The sequence below is a fragment of the Chelonia mydas genome, chromosome 6, assembly GCF_015237465.2.
Source record: "Chelonia mydas isolate rCheMyd1 chromosome 6, rCheMyd1.pri.v2, whole genome shotgun sequence".
Classification (NCBI taxonomy): Eukaryota; Metazoa; Chordata; order Testudines; family Cheloniidae; genus Chelonia; species Chelonia mydas.
The window spans coordinates 51,085,646-51,098,997 of NC_051246.2; the positions used below are offsets into that span (position 1 = coordinate 51,085,646).

Consider the following 13,352-nt stretch of genomic DNA (forward strand, 5'->3'; position numbering starts at 1 on the left):
ACAAAGACAAATCTGGTTTTATAACTTTTCTCCTCCCACCCAGCTGTTCCTTTCCGTCCCCATTCCAGAGAAGTTGCTATCTATGTTAATAACCACTCTGTAGAGATGAAAGAAATAGATCTTCCAAATGAAGAGAAGATCAGTTGGAAAGCAGCCCTGTATCTGCACAATCTGACATGTGGCACCTGATCTTATAGTTTTGAAATATTTTCTATTATTTTTATTTGTCTTTTGTAGGGTGGGGCATAAGGGAGTGTTGTATGTAGGCATGCAGAAAACTTTGCTAATCTGAGTGCATTGTGTATGTTGTGAATGTATGATCATAACTCTGCATATGTACATACACAGACTATGAAGTTACCTGTAATTATCTATACAATAGACTAGACCACTTTCTCTCTCTTCACTGAACACAAAGTGCATTTCTACTCTCCAAAAAGTGACTGTAAAATTGTGGAGTTTCATGTTAATGACTCAACAATTTCAGTATCAAATGTATTGTCAATTTCAGATTTTCAATATCAATATTATTGGTTTGGTTCTGCATAATTAGCAGTAGAAAAGAGCAGAAAAATCTTTAGCCTTTAAAGGCAGGTATAATTCTGAATGCATGTGTAACCCATGCTGACTGGTGCCAGTCCGCGAGCCATCAGCTGCCGGTCTGCGCGCACATTGGAAAAAAAAAATTGCCGGTCCCCCACATCAGATAGCTTTAGAAGCACTGATCTAAACCATCCTGACAGGTATTTGTCTAACCTGTTCTTAAACTTCCAGTGACAGAAATTCCACAACCTCCATAGGTTATTTGTTCTAGCGCTTAACTACCCTGACAGTTAGGAAGCTTTTCCTCATATCTAACCTAAATCTCCTTTGCGCAATTTAAGACCAGAATTTCTTATCCTATCTTCAGTGTTAAGAAGAACAATTTATCACCCTCCTTTTTATGTACTTAAAGACTGTTATGTTTCCCTTCAGTCTTCTCCAGTCTAAACAAACCCTATTTTTAATCTTCCCTCATAGGTCATGTTTTCTAGACCTTTAATCATTTTTGTTGCTCTCCTCTGGACTTTCTCCAATTTTTTCACCTCTTTCTTGAAGTGTGGTACCCAGAACTGGACACAGTACTCCAGTTGAGGCCTTATCAATGCTGAGTAGAGTGGAAGAATTGTTTCTTGGGTCTTGTTTACAATGCTCCTACTAATACATTCCAAAATGATGTTCATTTTTTCTGCAACAGCATTACATTGTTTGACTCCTATTTAGTTTGCAATCCACTATAACTCCCAGATCCTCTTCTGCAGTACTTCTTCCTAGGCAGTCATTTCCCACTTGTTCATCACAGTATGTGAACTGTCCATTTTACTTGAACTAAACTTGGAAAAATAATATTGAATTTAGAAAAGGAAAAAGCAAGTTATTAATATTTTTACTTCACTTTCAAGATATTTTCTATTTTTCACATGAATCTGCAAAGCCTCCATAGTATCTAGCACTTAGAGTCATTTATTTTATGCTCAAAATGGCAAAAATAACATAGACTTCAATTAGAATAGAATCTGAGGCCCTTCTTATAACTCAGTGGCCAGGCATATGCAGCGTTTTGCATTATCTCCGTTATCTTCTATGACAAAGTGAAAATGAAGATGCTTGTGCTTAAGAAGCCTGATGAACTTTCTTGTTTTACACACAGCCCTGTTAAGATTTGATTTTGGTTAAATAAAACATCTTGTGGTGATTTGCTTCTGTACCTCTTTTTAGTAAAACCCTGTGAAAACCATCTCAGGCATTCCCTGCCACGCCACCCAAAATTTCCAATACAGCTTTGATTATTTTGTATTTTTTATTTCAGAAGGTGGAGAAAGCTACTAGGGAATAGGCTGTTCTAGATTTGATTTGGACAAAGAAGGAGGAACAGGCTGAGAATTTGAAAGTAGAAGGCAGCTTAGGCGAAAGTGATCATGAAATGGTAGAGTGCATGAGTTTAAGACAGTGGTGGGTAATCTCTGGCCTGCAGGCCGCACGCGGCTCATCAGGGTAATCTGCTGGTGGGCCACCAGACAGTTTGTTTACATTTCCGCAGCCACCTGCATCTCCCAGTGGATGCGGTTCGCCGTTCCTGGCCAATGGGAGCTGCAGGAAGCAGCAGCTAGCACGTCCTTGGCAGATGTAAGTACGGAGAGCTTATTTTACATCCTCCCTCACAGTCATACTTTTTGTGATTTTTAGTAGAGCTAGAATCCAGTCTTGCCACCCAATACGTGCAGGCATTGGCATGTATCTTTGTAAGATCAGATACTTCACTTATGCAAATATCAGAATTGAGTTGGTATGTGATGATTCATGTCTTGGTATCAGAGGGCAGGGCAGTGCTTTTAAATGCTAAACCTATGTTTAGACCTAGATTGAACAGATAACCAACCTAGAAAAAGGATATGCAAAGGTACATAAAGAGCCTTACATAGTTTCAACTTCCAGTTATTGAAAGTTGTGTAATCAAAGGTAAATGGCTATCTTGACTACAAAGCATACAGTTCCTTGGAAACGGTTGTCCAGTGCATAAGCTTTAACACAATGCTTGACTAACAAATTTTTCCTTTGTTGGACTTTAAGATTTATCCCCTCATTTAAAAAGATCAAATAAATAAACTCAAGTTTATGAAATCTATGTTTGCATTTAAAACTGTTCTGCTGTTCATTGTAAGATAACTCTGGAGACATGGACTGTGTTATTATATCACTTCCATTAAACATTGGAAGCTCATGTTTTTACAAAAAAATTCATACAAGCATTCTTCCCCTGTTAATCCAAACAGAGAGGTTGTGAACTGTACCTCAAAACAGAACTTTTCAATAGTTCTCTTTACAAATCAGTAGCACCAATATGGTATGCCAACTACAATGCAATGTAATTAATTGTCCTTTTAGAAGAAAAAAACTTTTAAGGCAGAATACCTTCTGCATATAGCTCATAGGCATTTTTAACCAAAAAAGGTAATATAGCATTTCACTGTTTATAATAGCAACATGAAATACGATGTTTCAAGCTGTTAGAGAAAACATATTTCAACCTTTCCTGCCCATTTCCAAGTTTCTTTATCTTTTTTTAAAAACTGGCTATGAATCTCTGACAGATTTATAGAAACTTCCATTTTTCACTTTCAAAACGTTTTAACAAAGCTTCAGAGATTAACAAAATATCACCTGAGTTCTGGCACTTATGTAAGAATTTCACACAGTTTGGAACGAATAAACATGTAAAAATCAATCCCAGAGACTGACAGAAAGCGGAACTAATTAAAAAGACCAAAACTGCAGAGATTGTTTTTTGAGACAAACATGTCTTTTCCTTAAACTTATTTCAATATTTATCACATGAGCAAGGTTACTGCTGCAGTGTATCGTGGATAATATTAATACTCTGGCAGTATTTATAAATGTTTGGCACTGCAATGTGTTGGTTATTAGCATTACTGTAATAATAAGATGAGTGTAAATGTTAAGCCCTGCTAGGTGACTTTCAGTCCAGTACTTTAGGCCTCTGTCTTACCAGTGTACCTACATGGACTTCAGTAAAGTTACTCTTGATTTACACCAATGTAAACAGAGGAGAATCAGTCTCCATGTAGTTTTCATTAAATGTTTTCTTACATAATTCCATTGTCTATTTAACAATAATACGTTAAGCTATTCTGTGGGTGTAGGGCCAATATTGCAGGGTGCTGAGCACCCTAAATTTCTTTAGACTTTGCCTTGCACAAGGTACTCGGCATCCCTTGAGATCAGGCCCTGATACAAATCAGGCAAAATGCACTCTCAGAATTACACTATGCTATTATGTTCTATTGTGATCACAGAGAAATGTCAGTGAATTTGCTGCTGGAGTGGGGAACAGCAGTTTAGGATGAAAGAGTTGTCTTCCTCAACGTAGAAAAAATTCCACAGTCAATGTCACTAAAGGAAAAAAAACACTTCTGAAACAAAAATTGTTTCTATCATTTAATCATGTCACTCTGTTTTTGCAAACTCTGCCCTAGCCATGTTAGGATGGCCTGTGAAACTTGTCCTGAAGATGAAACTCTCTAATCAGTGTTGGCATATGTCAATTGTGAATTAAGATTATAAACTTGTTGTTCAAGAAATTCAAGGTAAGTTCCATTAGAACACTGAACTCCACCTTTATTTATCAGCAGTGTTTTTTTATTTTTTCCCCATTAACTTCCTGTTCATATAAATCGAGAGGTCCAATTTTCACTAGCGGTTTCTTTTTGTTTCTAGCACACTGTAGCATCTGAAACAGGAATACGTGAACAGGGGACTGCAACTGCACCTTCCACTGCAGAATGTACTTCCTTGCCACTGTTACCAAGTAAGGAACCTCTTTTGATTATACTACTGTGCATTAAACTGACTGAAATCATTTTTATTTAATTTTATAATCTTGATTCTTTAGTATATTTTAGAATAAAGTTTATCTGAGGTCTGTTGGATTGCTCAGCAGTTCTGTAAACATCAAATGCACTCAGTAAGCATTACAATTTTTAAAATTAAAGCGTTAGAGGTAACAAGTTATAGAACACAATTCTCTGCAGATCCAATTTTAGTTGATGATAATGGAAATTCTCTGTGCAAAACAAATGGAGATCTGCAGCAGAGCTACATACTGCAGATAACACCACTCAACAACACTGCATGAAACAGTATCTAAAGAAAGACACGTGGATTGGAGAGCTTTGCCTTCAAACGTGCATTATTGGATATCCAAGCTTGTGTCCACAGTATGTACTGTATGTAGAACCTCCCTTTTATTAATGTTATGTGGTGTTCTATGAATTCAGGCCATTATTTTTCGGAGGACAAAACAATAGTCTTAATTGGAAAGCAAAAATAAAATAGAAAGTGAATTATGGTGTGTTGACCATCAGACTTTTTTCAAACTTGTTTTTTAGTGGATGGCTTAACAATACAACTGGTCAAAATTCAGAATTTCCTTTCCAGGGGAAAAACTGACATTTTGAAATATGCTACAAATGGAAATGTTTGAAAATATTTAGTTTCAGCTCAATCAAAACAATTGGGAGGGAGGGATAGCTCAGAGGTTTGAGCACTGGCCTGCTAAACCTAAGGTTTGTGAGTTCAATCCTTGAGGGGGGCCATTTAGGGTTATGGGCCAAAAATTGGGGATTGGTCCTGGTTTGAGCAGGGGGTTGGACTAGATGACATCCTGAGGTCCTGTCCAACCCTGATATTCTATGAAACATTATTAAAATGTTTTGTTCAGATTTTGATTTTATGTAAAATTAGAATTTAATACAATATAAAATAAAACACATTTTTAAACAAAAAGTTGAAACATTCTGTTCTGATAAGTTTGAAGTGTTCCAGTTTTGACCTCATTGAAACTGTTTTCAATTTTTTTCTAAGTGAAATTTCATTGAGACACATTACTGCAGAAAGTTTTGATTTTGACAAAAGAGCATTTTCCAATGGAAAATTTTTGACAAGCTCTAGATAGTAACTTAAGTATCATGTGTGGAATGTCTCGCTTCCCTAGAACAACATGTTCAAATCCCAACACAGTTGATTCATACTTCTGAGGTAGCTATATTATCATGCAATTTTCTTGCATGAGGATCTTTTGGATGTGAACCAGATGTTCTACGTGAACATAAAAGATGTAAGGGCACTGTTTGCAATAGTAGAGGCTTGCTCTGGTGTCCTTGATCCACCCCTCTGTGTTGTTCATTGTGTTGCATTCTGTTTGGATACCACCCAAAGCGGATGGTTGTCAGTGGTGTTGTATGTACATCTGTCTATAAAGTGACAAGGGATGAAAGTCAGTGTACAAATGTAAAATATCTGTAGCTGAAAAAGTTAGCAAAATGGAAAGAAAGCAGTAGGAATCAAAGGTATTTCACAGGGGAGAAAAAACTGAAGATAAATATCGAAACACTACAGCAAGTACTAATTGTAAACAAAGGATCCACAAAAACATAGAGGTATTAGTCCTGGGTTGCAGTAGAATAGATGGTGCCTTGCATTTGCTATAATCCAAACTATCTGTCCCAGTTGTAAAGTCTAGCAAATAAACTTATTCCAGTTCATAGGCCATGGAGATGGGGGGAGACACTTGGTTCATGGCCCAACCATTTTTTGGCTAGGCCAAACTCCAGTGGTGCTGTGACCCCCAGTGCTACTCTCTCAAATTTGGAGAGGGTAGGGGCTAATGGGCCGGGGTAGGGTGACCAGATGTCCTGATAAAATCGGGACTGTCCCGATATTTAGTTATTTGTCCCATGTCCCGACTGATGTACAGTCGGGACGCCATTTGTCCCAATATTTTGCTTCAGCGGCACTCTGGCTTTTTTTTTTTTTTTCCTTGTGGCGGCAAAAGACCCAGAGCTGGCCCTGGTGGGGGGGGGGAGGAGTGAGCCTGTGGCTGCCCCCCCGTGTGTCCCAATATTTGTTCTTGTCATCTGGTCACCCTAGTCAGGGGGTCAGTTTGCTGGAGGTGGTTGTGGGATGCCTAAGAGGGCAAGAGAAGGGTCAGGCAGGGGTGCAAATCTATGCCCCCCCCCAAAAGGTGCACCACAGCCCTCACAGTTAGTAAGGTGACTGCTATTGTCTCAAGTGGTGCAGACTGAGGGTAGTTCTGGATAAATAGGGAACATTGTGCAATCACATAAGAAGGAAACATAAGCTTTTGGAAGTACAAGAACCCAATCACAATAAAATAGCTGAATCATGATCATATTCAGAGTAATGTGTGTGTATATATAGGAAGTGAATGCCACTGATATTTTTGGAAGTGATGAGGGAGGAAGAAAGGGAGTAAAATTTGGCTTAAGTACCAGCTTAACAGGTCCAAACCAAATGCTTTTCCCCTCCCCATTTCCATCCCCACCAACAGCCTCATATTAAATAAGAGAAGGAGTGGAAGCTAACTTGCTTTGGATGTGTGACCTCTACCCTCTAGTGACTGGTCCACAGGGATGATAGAGGATTTGCTGCTACTCTCAGTTAGAGCAGAGCAGTCATTCTCAACCAGAGGTATGTGTACCCCTGTGGGTACACGGAGGTCTTCCAGTGGGTACACCAACTCATCTAGATATTTGCCTAGTTTTACAACAAGCTACATTTAAAGCATTAGCAAAGTCAGTACAAACTAAAATTTCATACAGACAATGACTTGTTTATACTGCTCTATATACACTGAAATGTAAGTACAATATTTATATTCTAATTGATTTATTTTATAGTTTATATGGCAAAAGTGAGAAAGTAAGCAATTTTTCAGAAGTAGTGTGCTGTGACACTTTTGTATTTTTATCTGATTTTTGTAAGCAAGTAGTTTTTAAGTGAGGTGAAACTTGGGGTGCACAAAACAAATCAGACTCCTGAAAGGTGTACTGCAGTCTGGAAAGGTTGAGAGCCACTACATTAGAGCACATCTCCTTTAGATCAAATGCGGCCTTTGTTTTTGGAGCTGTAAAAGTAGGGGTTTAGGTCCAGGTCTGCACTAATGTTTGATTTTCCTAGTAATTGTGTCTGTCGTGAATGCGTGGATTCCTTACAATAGGTAAATATTTTATCCATGAAGAGCTCAACTCAGAAAAGCTAACTGATTAATGGTCACACAGCAAGTCCTTGCCAGAGCTAGGAAAGATCTGATCTATTGACTCCCAAGCCTGTGCTTTAGCCACTAAACCATTCTAAGTTAGCATGATGTTTGCAAGCCTATTGAACTGAAAGAATACGTCGTACGCTTTCTTTAATGTGGGTTTATTTACAGTACCAGGAAAGTTTTCTCAACCTTAAACTCTACTGGTAATTCTATATAAAACAAGTCCGTGACAGTGACTAGCAAGTATTAGTTAAAACAGGGCAAGCTTAAGATGTATGAACACAGGGAAAAAAGTATGAGTATCTTTTTATGAGCAAAAGTGGAAATAGCAAAATACTGGTAAGTGATCCTTCGCATATGTAATCTCATAACATGACACAGGATTGTGCTGTAGATTGCGAGAGTTAGGAAAGCAAGGCATACACTGAGCATTCAGGGCTTTAATTATCACTTTTCAGTTATATATCCTAGTATATTGTAAGGAAATGCTGCTTCATAACTCAGGATGATAGGTACAACTCTTGGACCATCCCAGAGTAGGAGAAAAATTCTAGGAGCCTGTGACACATCACTCGATGAATATTTCCATACAGAACAGCACTGGTCTCAAGCTGAGTCTTATTTATTCGGGGGGAAGGTTTATATGTACTCAGTAAAATTCACCCCTGTGAAGAGGGACAATCCCAAGACCTAGTTACCTCTTATGTCCCATTGCTGCCCTGTTTTTGAGACTTTAATGGTGCACAGACCTCATGCTGACCATCAGCACTAAGATGAATTTCACTGTTAGCATGTGCATATGTAAAGAGATGGCCTTGAATCCAAACCCCAGATTCGAGTTCAGAGCTGACAAATTTAAAATGGAAAAGTTCAGATCTGAATCTACATTTCAAGCTCGCAAGTTTAAGAGTGTTTGGAATTGCCTATGAAAGGAATGCAAAATTCAGATCTGGAGCTGACATTTGGATTGAATTAACACATAATCCTGCAAATTCCATTGTTTCATTTAAAAAAAAAGAAAAGGCACTTGCATGTCCTCTGGGATCAGTGTTCTCACTCAGACATCCCCACGCATTCAACAATTTCTATTGAGATGTTAAAATATCTTCCCTACATTGTAAAAGAAACTGGATTTTACCCTCTGTAATATGAAATCATTCAAATTTCACCTAGCAAAAGAAACAGCATACAAGACACATAACAAGGATTTTTGTTTATACAGTTATTTAATATAAATTAAAGAGCATATTACATTGCCACCCTTTGTTCTCAAAATCATTTTCACTTTAAAAAGTGTGAAGATTTGCAGCAGTTTTCTCTAATTTAACATGCGTGAGAAAAATTTAATCATTCATCCTGCTCCACTAGCTTGCTGGTGCCCCCTTGTGTTTAAAAGAACCGGATACATTTTGCCTGATGCTTTTTAATCCTTTAAGATAAACTTCATACAGGAGAACTTGAAATATTGGAGCCAGTTGAAAAATGAAATCTAATTTTGAGAAAAAACTGAATTTTTGAAGTTCTTTCATTTTGAAGGGCTCAAAACAGGTCACTTTTTTGTTTTTTCATAATGTTTTAAATGTTTAAATATTCTGAAAAATATTATTGAAAAATTTGAAAGTAAAATTTTTTCACATGAAAATAAAAAATTTGGATAGTGCTGAAAATTTTTTAAAAAAGCCATTTTTCAAATAATTGTTTTTACTATCACTATTAATTATTACAACGGCTCTATTGAACCAAAAATATTTGTTTCACTATTATAGAGGTATTTCATAGATACATGATTACTAAAACAAAACTGGGTACCTGTGGAATGAGATACTACTCAGTGTAAGGCTGGCAGAAGCTCGCCCTGTATTCTTAACCAGAGAAGGCATGGTAAGAAAAGATTTACAAGACTTGGGGCCTGATTCTGATGTCACTCTTACATGTTCTATACAGGCATATAGAAATTCTCTGAGATCAGAATCTGAACCTGTATTATGCAACTAGGCCTGTCACTTACTTGCTTTCATACCTTGGGCAAATCACTTAACTATGCTGAGCTTTAGTGTCTCCATCTGTAAAAGGAGATATTAACACTATGTACCTTTTTTACAGCATCTTGAGATGAGGGTGAATGACTATAAGAAGTACCCTGTATGTCTGTCTGTCTTTTGGCACCATAAAAATGTTGTTGTTCATAGAAATATAATATCAACTTAGTTGCTAATGCCTACATTTTGTGTTTAGTCATGTAAACAGACCTAGGGGAGAGAAAAACCATGGCATTCAGGTCCCAGAACTAACACAAATGTATTTGTGAATTCTCCTCTGAGTCAGCAGCAGAATTGGCAAACACACATGTGATTGGGACTGGGGTTAATGGCAGAAAATTACACCCATCATATCTGTTGCAACTCAGGTGTCGGTGTATAGTCCACATTGATTAGAAGCATATGAGGACATGTCAGCAGCATATCTACCAAAAAAGAAATACTAGACTGTGGCGCAGCAATTGAAATAGTGAGGTGCAGATACAGTTGGATGGATGGTATATGCAGGTATAGTACAAAGATCCGAGTTCTAAAGGATGCTAAAATGCATTGTGTTTTCAAAATTTGCCTTAAAATGTCCCCTTTTGAAGGGACCTCAACCTAGCCACCATATGTTCACAAGTTTGCTTATGCAAGTACAGTAGTTTGTAATGCATTTTTTGAACACTATCATTTGTAGAAACAAATGATGGTATATACACTGTTATCTGAAGCCCCTTAAATTGAATTTTCATCTGTGGTTATGAGGACTTTCCTGTATATACTTCTGACCGCTGCCCTGCAAGCGGCACATATTCTGGAAGAGGATTCCTTAGTCCAGGCTCTTGACTGAGAATCCCGAGCAGGGTAAGATCCAAATGACTGATCTTCAGCTACCATTCTTTAGCGGTAGCAGACTGTTTATTTGAGCTCTCTGGGACAGTCTTCATGAAATTCCCAATCAACAGTTTAAATCTCAAATGATTCATTTATTAAGGGTATACAGAGAAGATGAGACTAAAACAAAATGGCCTGCTTGACACTTCTAGACTGAAATGTGACAAAAATTAATCTAGACAGGTTCTTCTTAAACTTAAATTATTCTTACTCATTTTTAACACACTACTGCTTGTGTTGAAGCTCGCTGTGTTGCAGATGCTACACCTGGTGTATTTTATGGGTGTGTTAGTTTTAATTATGCAATGGGAGACATGCAGCATCCTTTACACCATTGCTGTTTGCTCACATATGGCTGTGTATGTGCAAATACACACTCTGCCCTTGCACTTTATAATAATCAGGACACAATCATAGCAGCCTTATTTTATTTATTTAGATGTATAAAAAGCATAACATGAATATGCTCATCTAATACTCTGGGCACCTTTGATTATTTTTTTAAAATATACTAATATAAACAGACCTGTCAATTCCCCAACAACTCAATACATAGTGATGACAGAAATGACCAAAATTAATTGACTGAATCCGCAATCTTCAAATGCCTACATTCATCCAAATCCAACACTCATATCCTTATATGATATTCAGTCCTGCTTGGATCTATGTATTCTTCCCTGGCTAAATTATTCCATATAGAAACAGTTTTTCTTGGGGCACATACATTAGAGGTATATAGGTAGGAAGACTGAAGAAGACAACACATTTGTTTCTTTAACTGTCAGCACCATCCTTACATCTGATTTCTGCATAGTTTATTCCCTTTTTTTCAAGTGAACCTTCACAGAGGCCATGCTTGAATTTGGACCTCACTTGTTTTTTTAACACAAGCTCTCTAGAGATGAATTATTGATATCAACACAGGTAACTTAAAACAAACAAACCAGAAATATTTGACAGTAGAATACAGTTAAGGATGAAACATAAGGATGAAACATACAGAAGGCAAGAAACTCTGTAGTAGTCCTTCCGCATAAGTACTCCACTAATTATGGTTAACTATAAAAGGGTCTTGCAATATTTGTATGTTAAATACCAGGGGAAATAATTATTGTATTAGACCCCTATGGCACGAGTGGCTGAATGTAAAACATGTGATTGTTTCCTGAGACACTGTGTAACCATAGTATATTTGGTAACATCACCCAGATAGTTTTGCAACATGTTGTTGTATCTTTTATACATTTTGTAATGCCAGATTCTGACACCTTCACTCACACTGAGTAGCACTTTAGTCCTGTAACAAGTAGCCCTGTTTCAGTGGGACAATATGAATAATAAAGTACTACTTTTTGTGAATGAGATTGATGAAATCTGGCCCTAAATTATCTGCTCTCTCTGCATCAAATGTGCCATTAAATAATTGACACTCTAGTAGGTAGGAGTTCTAGTGATTTTATTCAATTATATGTAATAAAGATGTATCAATGTATAGCTGTCTGTTTCAGGTATTTGTCTACCTTAAGCCATTATAACTACTGGCAAAATGCCTCTTGATTTCAATGTGAACCAGAGAGGAAGTATAATTATAGATTAAGGCCAGAAGGAACTATTGTGATCAAATGATACATGTGCATACAGGAGTGACTGCTGCTTTTATGCTGTTCAGATCATTTTGATTATATGTATGCCACTGTCTTCAAATATCCATCTAACCAAACTGCTGAAGAGATGTATTAGAAGGAGCACTGAGAAGGTTTCACAATACCTGAAGTGAATAAAAGGCTTAACCTCTTCTCTATACTTTTCCTTGTAAATTGTACAGTGATCTTAGATTGGAAAGGCAACATCACAGTGTGGAACGGGTCACTGAATTCAACAGGTTTCAGAGTAGCAGCCGTATTAGTCAGTATTCGCAAAAAGAAAAGGAGTACTTGTGGCACCTGAGAGACTAACCAATTTATTTGAGCATAAGCTTTTGTGAGTGCATCCGATGAAGTGAGCTGTAGCTCACGAAAGCTTATGCTCAAATAAATTGGTTAGTCTCTAAGGTGCCACAAGTACTCCTTTTCTTTTTGTGAATGCAACACACATCTCTGGAGAGGAGTATATTATAAATTAAATAAATGCCAAAGCATATAGACAAATACTCAACTCTTTTCTCCATGTGATATAAAGGGGGCTCAAGGAACTTTAGCTGTAACCAGAACCATGAAGGCTCTTGCTTTCTAATCTAGGGCGAACACTGTCTGTCTGCTTTTCTAACTGGCACCTCAGTAGAGTCAGAAAGACAAGAGTCAGAATGCAGTGGTGGCTGGCATAGGTAGAGCCTGCCATTCAGAACCTATATTTGGGGTTAGTTGTGACTTGAACTACACACCCCTGCAAGGGAGTAACAAGAGTCTTAACTCCCCTTATGCTCTCTTAGGTCCAGGCATGCAGGAATAAGTGGCTGTCAGTGGGTGGGGAGTGGAGGGAAATGACAAGTGGCTTGGTTCCATCCCTCCCGCCCCCTTGCCTATTCAGCTGGACTGGCATGGGGTTTGCTATAATTTCCTTCCCTCAACAGCAAGAAAGGAGCAAGAGGAACTGTGACTCAGAGTTGTGTCTGAGTCAGTGCCTCTCTGGCTACTCCCATGGCAATGCAGCTTATACACAACTTCTTGCAGTTAAATCAAAATCTAGCCTTCGAAGTCCTCTCTGGACCCACAGATAGCATTACATCTCACAGTGTCCTCCTCAGTGGGAGAAGCATTGAGTTCCTTCAGCTTCCTCAAAATGTCTCTTGAAAACTTTTACCAGTACTAGTGCTA

The 13,352-nt window shown here is 37.8% G+C and overlaps 1 protein-coding gene across 1 annotated transcript in view; it reads left to right on the top strand.

Annotated features, from left to right (window-relative positions):
* Positions 1–4,253: 4,253 nt before the first annotated feature.
* Positions 4,254–13,352, top strand: part of ANO1 (anoctamin 1) — a 132,921-nt gene continuing 123,822 nt past the window's right edge. Inside the window, exon 1 of the mRNA XM_043549369.1 lies at positions 4,254–4,366. The gene's annotated coding sequence lies outside the window, so the exon portion shown is untranslated. The remainder of the gene's footprint in view (positions 4,367–13,352) is intronic.